The sequence below is a fragment of the Phocoena sinus genome, chromosome X (genome assembly GCF_008692025.1).
Source record: "Phocoena sinus isolate mPhoSin1 chromosome X, mPhoSin1.pri, whole genome shotgun sequence".
Taxonomy (NCBI): Eukaryota; Metazoa; Chordata; class Mammalia; order Artiodactyla; family Phocoenidae; genus Phocoena; species Phocoena sinus.
In genome coordinates, this window is record NC_045784.1 from 23,742,055 (window position 1) to 23,751,175 (window position 9,121).

The following is a 9,121-nucleotide window of genomic DNA, read 5'->3' on the forward strand; positions in this document are numbered from 1 at the left end:
GCAAATTTAAAAAATAAATCAACAGAAGTTATATAACCTGAAGAACACAGAGAAAAAATAATGAAGAAACATAAACAGAGCCTCAGAGACATGTGGGACACCATCAAGAGTGCTACCGTACACATAATAGGAGTGCCAGAAGGAGAAGCAAGAGAGAATGGGACAGAATTTGAAGGAATAATAGCTGAAAACTCCCCAGATTTGATGAAAAACACTAATCTATACATTGAAGAAACTCAACAAACTCCAAAGAGCATAAATGTAAGAAGCACCTCAAGAGATATCATAGTCAAAACACTAAAAGCAAAAGATAAAGACAAAATATTGAAAGCAAGAAAAGTGAATCATCATGTACAAGCAGACATCTATAAGACCAACAGCTGATATTTCATCAGAAACACTGCCATAATGCTGTGGGATGACATACTCAAAGGGCTAACAACAACAACAAAACTCTCTATGTCCTGTTCCAAATAAAGATTCTTATATCCAGCAAAGCTATCTTTCAGAATGAATACATTCCCAGATAAACAAAAGCTAAAAGAATTTGTGTTATAAATCTTGCAATCTAAGAAACACTAGGGACTTCCCTGGTGGTCCAGTAGTAAAGAATTTGCCTTACAATGCAGGGTACCTGGGTTCTATCCCTGGTCAGGGAACTAAGATCCCACATGCCATGGGGCAACTAAGCCCACGCGCCAAAACTACTGAGCTCGCACGCCTCAACTAGAGAGCCCACGTGCTGCAAACTATAGAGCCCATGTGTTCTGAAACCCACGTGCCACAACTACAGAGCCCAGGCGCCCTGGAGCCCGTGCACCACAACTAGAGAGAAGCCCACACGCCACAATGAAAGATCCCGCATGCCTCAGTGAAGATCCCACGTGCCACAACTAAGACCCGACGCAGCCAAAAATAAAATAAATGAATCTTAAGAAAAAAAAAAAAGAAACTCTAAAAGTTCTTAAGCATGAAAGAAGTGACACCAGACTTATAAAATCCATATGGAAAAAAACAACGACCTCCAGTTAAAGCAATTATGTAGATAATGATAAAACAAAATATAAATATATACTGATGTTCCCTTCTTATCATAACTGATTCAAAAGACAACTGTACAATACAATAACTATAAAATTGTATTTTAGTCATATAACATACAAATGTAATATACTGAAAATAAGAACACAAAGAAGAGGGTTGTGAATGAAGTTATATTCGAGTAAGGGAATGAAATCAGATGGTAACACAAATACACAGGAAATAGGACATAAGAAGTTAGTATAAAATAAAATAAACTCTATATATGTATTTGTGCTTTCCTTTCCACTAGATTCCTCAATAGATATAAACTTATATAAAGGAATAATTATAACAATGTATTTCTTGATGTGTAACATTTTAGTATATAGACATAATATCTAAAAAACAGCACAATAAAGGTGAGTGAGAATGGAGCTTTACAGCAGTAAAGGTTCTATATCATACCACCAACCTAGGATTCTGTACCCTGTGAAATTATCCTTCAAAAGGGAAGGAGAAAAAAAAAAAAAAAAGGGAAGGAGAAATAGAAGCTTCTCAGGCAAACAATAAATGAGAGAGTTTGTTGCCAGAAGACCTGCCTTGCAAGAAACATTAAAATAAGTTCCTTAGAGAGAAGGAAAATGAAATAGGTCAGAAACTCATATCTTCATAAAGAAAGGAAGAACATTGGAAAAGAATAAGTAAAATAAAAACTTATATTTTGTCTTATTCTACATCAATATAACAGATAACAACTTGTTCAAAACAATAATAGCAACAATGTATTCAATATATATTTTTATATATATATATTTATGGATATGTTAATGTATGCTTATGTATAAGTGAAATGAATTGAAAGCAATGATACAAGGGACGGGAGGAAGGAATTTGGAATATTGTGTTGTCATAAGGTACTTACACTACCCATGAAGCAGTATAGTATTATTTGAAAGTGGACTTGGATTATATGTAAATGTACATTGCAAACTCTAGGGTAACCACTAAAAAAATAAAAAGGAAGTATAATTAATATGCTAAGAAAAGAGAGAAAATGGAACATATATAATGCTCAATTAAAACCACATTTAGGGGCTTCCCTGGTGGCGCAGTGGTTGAGAGTCTGCCTGCCGATGCAGGGGACACGGGTTTGTGCCCCGGTCTGGGAAGATCCCACATGCCGCGGAGCGGCTGGGCCCGTGAGCCATGGCCGCTGAGCCTGCGTGTCCGGAGCCTGTGCTCCACAACAGGAGAGGCCACAACAGTGAGAGGCCCGTGTACTGCAAAAAAAAAAAAAAAAAAAACCACATTTAGGGCGACTGCCCTGGCAGTCCGGTGGTTAAGACTTTGCCTTCGCCTGCAGGGGGTGTGGGTTTGATCCCTGGTCAAGGAGCTAAGAGCTCACGTGCCTCGCGGCCAAAAAACCGAAACATAAAACAGAAACAATATTTTAACAAATTCAGTAAAGATTTTAAAAAATGGTCCACATCAAAACAAAAAAGTCTTAAAAACACACACACACACACTCACACTTAGAGAATTCCCTGGCGTTCCAGTGGCCCGAGTTCAATCCCTGGTTGGGGAACTAAAATCCCACAGGCCGTGTGGCATGGCCTAAATAAATAAATAAATAACAAAACCACACTTATATGTGGAATATAAAAAAAGTCAAACTCATAGAAGCAGAGAGTAGAATGGTATTTGCCAGTGGCTAGGTGGGTGGCAAATATGGGCAGATGTTGGTTAAAGGGTACGTAGTTTCTGGATTTCTCTGGTGGTGCAGTGGTTAAGAATCTGCCTGCCAATGCAGGAGACATGGGTTTGAGCCCTGGTCTGGGAAGCTCCCACATGCCGCGGAGCTGCTGGGCATGTGAGCCATGGCCGCTGAGCCTGCGCGTCCAGAGCCTGTGCTCCGCAAAGGAATGGACGCTAATGCTAACACTAATCAACACAAAATGGGAACAGTTACATTAATTTCACACAGCAGACTTCAGATCAAGGAAAATTATCAGGGATGATGAGGGGAATGACATAATAATAAAGGGGTTAATAATCCAATAAGACATCAATTCTTAATGAGTATGCACCTAACAACAGAGTATCAAAATACATGAGGAAACAGCTGCTATAACTGCAAGGAGGAATAAATGAATACACTATTATAGTTGGAGACTTTAACACCCCTCTATCAAAAATGGACAGATCCAGGAGGCAGAAAATCAGTAAGGACATAGTTGAACTCAATAGTACCATCATTCAACTGGATATAATTGACATCACAGACTGCCTCCAGTAACATCAGAAAACACATCTTTTCAAGCTCACATAGAACATTCACCAAGATAGACCACATTCTGAGTCATAAAACACATGTTAACAAATTTAAAAGAACAGAAATCATACAGTATCTGCTCTTAGACTACAATGGAACTCAACTATAAATCAATAAGAGAAAGATAGCTGGAACTCATGCTGAGTGTGTTATTTGACCATAATGTAATCTAACTAGCAATCAGTAACATAAAAACAGGGAAATCTCTATACACTTGGAAATTAAACAATATATTTCTAACTACTCTATGGTCTATGAGGAAGCCTGAAGGTAAACTGCAAAAATACAAAGACTGAATGAAAATGAAAATACAACGTATCAGAGAGAATGTGTGGGACATAGCAATACTAGTGCCGAAAGGGAACTTTTTAGTAAGAAGTGCTTACATTAAAAAAGAAATGCCCCAGGGCTTCCCTGGTGGCGCAGTGGTTGAGAGTTCACCTTCCGATGCAAGGGGACACGGGTTCGTGCCCCCGTCCGCGCCCTGGTCCGCGAAGATCCCACATGCCGCGGAGCGGCTGGGTCCGTGAGCCATGGCCGCTGAGCCTGCACGTCCGGAGCCTGTGCTCCGCAGCGGAAGAGGCCACAGCAGTGAGAAGCCCGCGTACCGGAGGAAAAAAAAAAAAAAAGAAAAAGAAATGCCGCAGATCAATTATGTAAGTTAACACTGCTAAAACGTAGAAAAAGAAGAGCAAAGTAATCCCAAAGCACACAGAAGGGAATAACAAAAGAAGAGGAAACAATGAAATTGCAAATATAGAAAACAACATATAAACCAATGATAAAAAGTTTTTTCTTCAAAAAAAAAATCAATAAAATTGGTCAACCTATATAGCAAGACTGACAAAGACAAAAAAGAGAAGACACAAATCACCACTATCAGGAATGAAAGAGAGGCTATCACTATAAACATTATAGGCATTGAAAGTTAACAAGGGAATACTATAACTTTATACAAATAAATTTGACAATTTAGAAGAAATGGATCAATTCCTGAAAACCACAAACACCATAACTCAATCAAGATAAAACAGACAATCTGAAGAGAAAGGAATGTTTCCCAACTCATTTTATATGGCCAATATTATCCTGATACTATACTAGACAAATACAGTGAAATAAAACTGCAGACCAATTCTTTCACATGAATGTAGATGTGGAAATCCTCAATAAATTAGTAAATTTAACGATGTATGAAATTAATTATGCATCATGACAAAATGGGATTCATTCCAGGTATGCAAAACTAGTTCAACATTTAAAAATCAATCAATGTAAACAACCATATCATCAGGATAAAAAAAGAAAAAAACATGATCATAACAACCAACATGGAAAAAGCATTTGAAAAAATCCAACAGCCATTCAAGACTAAAAAAGAAATCCTCAGCAAGTTATCAATAGAGGGTATCTAGTACCATTTGGTAAAGAGCATCTTAAAAAAACTACAGCTGACATCACATTTAATAGTGAAAGACTGAATACTTTCACTCTCATATCAGAAACAAGGCAAGGTAGTCTGCTCCCACCACTCGATTAAGTATAGTGCTAGAAAGTCTTGCCACTAAAACATGTTAAGAAAAATAAATAATACACATATGTATTGGAAAGAAGAATTAAAATTCTGCCAATTTGCAGAAGACATCATTGTCTGTATTGAAAATTCCAAGCAATCTACTAAAAATCCTTCTAGAACACAATTACTTCAGCAAGCTTGCAGGATACAAGATCAAACATAAAAACAATCATATTTCCATATACTAAATATGAATCTGTGTAAACCAATATAAAATTTCCCAATTTTTTAGAAATATGTTAATTACAGGTCCAAGATCAATAGAACCAAAGCAGGTTAAATTAAAATAGATATTCATATGGGTACATCATACTTAAACTAAGAGCCAAAGAATAAAAAACAAAAGTGCCAGAGAAATAAAGATGAATTGCCTACCTGGGAATGATGATTAAAATAATGCCTGCCTTCTCAAGAGTATCCTTGGAGATCCGGAGAAAATAGGAGCAGCATTTTTCCAACGCTGTAAGAAAAATACAGCTGTCAATCCAGAATTCTATATCTGTCAACATTATCCTTCCAAACTGAGAATGAAATAAGACACATTCACACAATCAAATCTGAGACCATTTGTTGCTGGACAACCTGTAATACAAGTAATACTAAAGCACGGCTTCAGGCTGAAGGGAAAGGACACATCATGGAAATTATAAACTACAAGGATTGAAGAGTACTGGAGAGGGAAAATACATGGATAAATATGACAACTTTTCTCTATTTTTGAAATACATCTCTATGAAGCAAAAGTGGTAAACAGTATTGTATATGTAAAATATATGACAAGAATATATTTGTCATACAGGAAATGTGACAAAGGAAAGGAAAAGGATTAAAGGGAATAAAGTATTGTGAGGATACATGCATGTAGAGTGGTACTATCATAACTCTGAATAGACCAGGATAAGGTAAAATATACACACTATTATATATAAAATAGATAATCAACAAGAACCTACTGTATAGCACAGGGAATTCTAGTCAATACTCTGTAATAACCTATATGGGAAAAGAATCTGAAAAATAATAGACATATGTATATGTATAACTAAATCACTTTCCTGTACACCTGAAACTAACACAACATTGCAAATCAAATATACTCCAATATAAAAAATAAACTGAAAAAGAAAAGAAAAAAAGAACAAGGCAAGTATCTCACCACTTTTACTTAACATGGTGCTGGAAGTTCTAGCCAGGACAATAAGGGAAGAAAAGGAGATAAAAAGCATACACGTGAAAGAAAGATATAAAATTGTCCCTATTTACAGATGACGTGACATCGATAGAGAAAATCCAAAAAAATCTGCCTCCAAGAAATAATAAGTGAGTTCAGCAAGTTTCAGGATACAAAATAAACTCACAAAATTCAATTTTATCTCCCTATATTAGAAATGAACATATAGAGACTAAAATTAAAAACACAATAAAATTTTTAATTGCTGAAAAAATAAAATGCTTAGGCACAAATCAGACAAAAGATATACAGACCTCGTATGCTAAAACTACAAAGGACTGATTAAAGAAATCTAAGGTGTTAAAAAAATGGAGAGAATGTACCATACCACAATCGTTCATGGATTGCAAGACAACATAGTAAAATAAACATTTCAATTCTCCCCAAATTGATACACTGGCTTAATCCTAATCCTAACAAAATGATAACAGTTTTTTAAAAAGATACAGACAAGACTGTTTTAATATTTATATGTTAAGACAAAAGAAGTAGGATAAAAACTACTTTTAACAAAAAGAATAAACTTGGAGGAACTACTGTACCCAATTTCAAGGCGTGTTATCTAGCCACAGTAATCACTACAGTATGATACTGATCAGCAGATAGACACATAGCCCAATGGGACAGAAAAAGAACCCAAAATAGCCCCACACCAGTATGGCCAAGTGATTTTTGATAAAGCTGGAAAAGCAATTTAATGGAGGAAAGGATAAACTTTTCAACAAATGGTGCTGGAGCAACTGGATATCCACAGGCAAAAATATGAGCCTCTATCTAAACCTCACAGCCTACACAAAAATGAACTCATAATGGATCATAAATTTAAATGTAAAAAATTTTTTTCAAAATAGCCAGATTAAATCTTTGGGTCTACGGTTAGGGAACAAGTTCTTAGACTTGACACCAAAAACGTGACCCATAAATGTGTGATCTTTTGGACTCCATAATATTTAAAGATTTTGCTATTTAGAAACTTTTGGGACTTCCCTGGTGGCTCAGTGGTTAAGGATCCTCCTGCCAATGCAGGAGACACAAGTTCGATCCCTGGTCCAGGAAGATCCCACATGCCGCGGAGCAACTAAGCCCATGCACCACAACTACTGAGCCTGCGCTCTAGAGCCCGCAAGCCACAACTACTGAGCCCGCATGCTGCAACTACTGAAGTCCATGCACCTAGGGCCCATGCTCCGCAACAAGAGAAGCCACAGCAATAAGAAGCCTGCGCACCGCAACAAAGAGTAGCCCCCGCTCGCTGCACCTAGAGAAGCCTGCGTGCAGCAACGAAGACCCAATGCAGCCAAAAATAAAATATAATAAAATTTTAAAAATTTAAAAAAAGAATCTCAACCTTAAAAAAAAATTAAAAATAAATACATAAATAAAAACTTTCACCCTCAGTTAAGAGTATGAACAGACAAGCTACAGATTTGGATAAAATACGTTTGAGCCATATACCCAATAGAGAACTAATATCTAGAATATGTAAAGAACTGTTAAAACTCAACAATATAAAATAAACAATCCAATTTGAAAATGAGCAAAAGATATGAACAAAAAGTTCACCAAAGAGCACATGTGCAGATGGTAAAAAAGCACATGAAAAGATGCTTAACATCACAGCCATCAGATAAATGCAAATTAAAACCACAGTGAGATACCATTACACATAGCAGAATGACTAAAATAAAAAATAGAGAAATAAACAAATTCTCACAAAATAGAGGCAAACTGTATCACTTATACATTGTTTGTGGGAATATAAAATGTTGCAGCCATTCTGGAAAACAGGCAGGTTCTTAAAAAACTAAACTTGGAAATATATGATACAGCAATTGCACTCTTGGATATTAATTCCAGAGAAATGAAGATTATGTTCACACGGAAACACGTACACAAAAATTTATGGTAAATTTTTCAATATTAGCCCCAAACTGGAAACAACCAGATAATCTTCAAAGAGTACATGGCTGAACAAAATGTGGTACATCTATACTAAGAACTACTACACAGAAAGAAAAAGGAATGAACTACCAATACATGCAATAACTTTGATGAAACTCTATAGAATTATTCATTATGAAGTAAGCCAGTCTTAAAGGTCACATACAGTATGACTGCATTTATATAACAATCTTGAAATGAAAAGTTTTAGAAATGAAAAACAGATTAAAGTTGCCAGAATTCATGATTGGAAGGGAATAGTGGGGGTGGGTGTGCCTATAAGTGCAACACGAGGGATCTTTGGGGTGAATAAAATGTATCTATATCTTGACCATATCAGTGTGAATATCCCAATTGAGATATTTTACTCTATTTATGCGAGACGTTAAAATTGGCTAGAAATGGGTAAAAGGTATACAGGGTATCTCTGTGTGACTTCTTACATGTGCAAGTGCACAATTACGCCAAAATAGAAAGTTTAATTTAAATTGTTTATATTCTTAATATACAGATTGGATATGAGGCAAAATATAAACAAATTAAAATACATTTCAAAAGTAGTATTTTTGAAGATACCTTCCTCTAGTAATGGCAGACTAGACATTTCAGGTCAAACATTTGCTGAGAAAAACTGAAAGATGGGAAAATATAAGACATCTGTTTGAAGAAATCATAAATGCAAACAATCAAGCACTGAAAAGACTAGATCTCAGGAAAAAGACTATCAAAGGGAGTGAGAACCAAATTTATTATAGTACCCCTTTCCCTTACAAGATATCCCTCCTCAAATGAGGAGACTGAAAACCCAAGATGCTAAGCAGAAAGGTATCACTGAAAAGCCAGGCAGCTGAGTAATGTTTCCAGTGGACTCATCAGTCCATGGGACACATAGGATTTCAGTAGAAATGCTCCCTGAAATGTTGTTATGAGATCCCTATTAGCTCTACACCAAAATTATAAGGATATTATAAGAACTGAAATCTTACGGCATCAAAATATATCCCTCATAAAAGAGGTA